Genomic DNA, 266 nt, shown 5'->3' with positions numbered 1-266 from the left:
TTAGTCGACCCAACCTGATAAAAGGATCCTTATCGGCGTCCGTGTGTTGCGTCATCCAAGGATACCTTATATATCTAGGGGGAGTGTTTGTCTATGGAGAAAAATTTTAATCCAACTTACCTAAGAAAGGGCTTTGTGCCCTATTGAGCATATCCTATTGATTCATATCTCAACAATTTGATGCCACTAAGGAACATATTGGATCTAGTAATAACTGTAATTTAGTAGTGCCATTTTGTAGCAGAACAACTTATCTCAGGCAGCCC

Source organism: Dendrobium catenatum, unplaced genomic scaffold (assembly GCF_001605985.2).
Source record: "Dendrobium catenatum unplaced genomic scaffold, ASM160598v2 fragScaff_scaffold_1680, whole genome shotgun sequence".
Taxonomy (NCBI): Eukaryota; Viridiplantae; Streptophyta; class Magnoliopsida; order Asparagales; family Orchidaceae; genus Dendrobium; species Dendrobium catenatum.
This window is presented reverse-complemented; position numbering follows the sequence as displayed.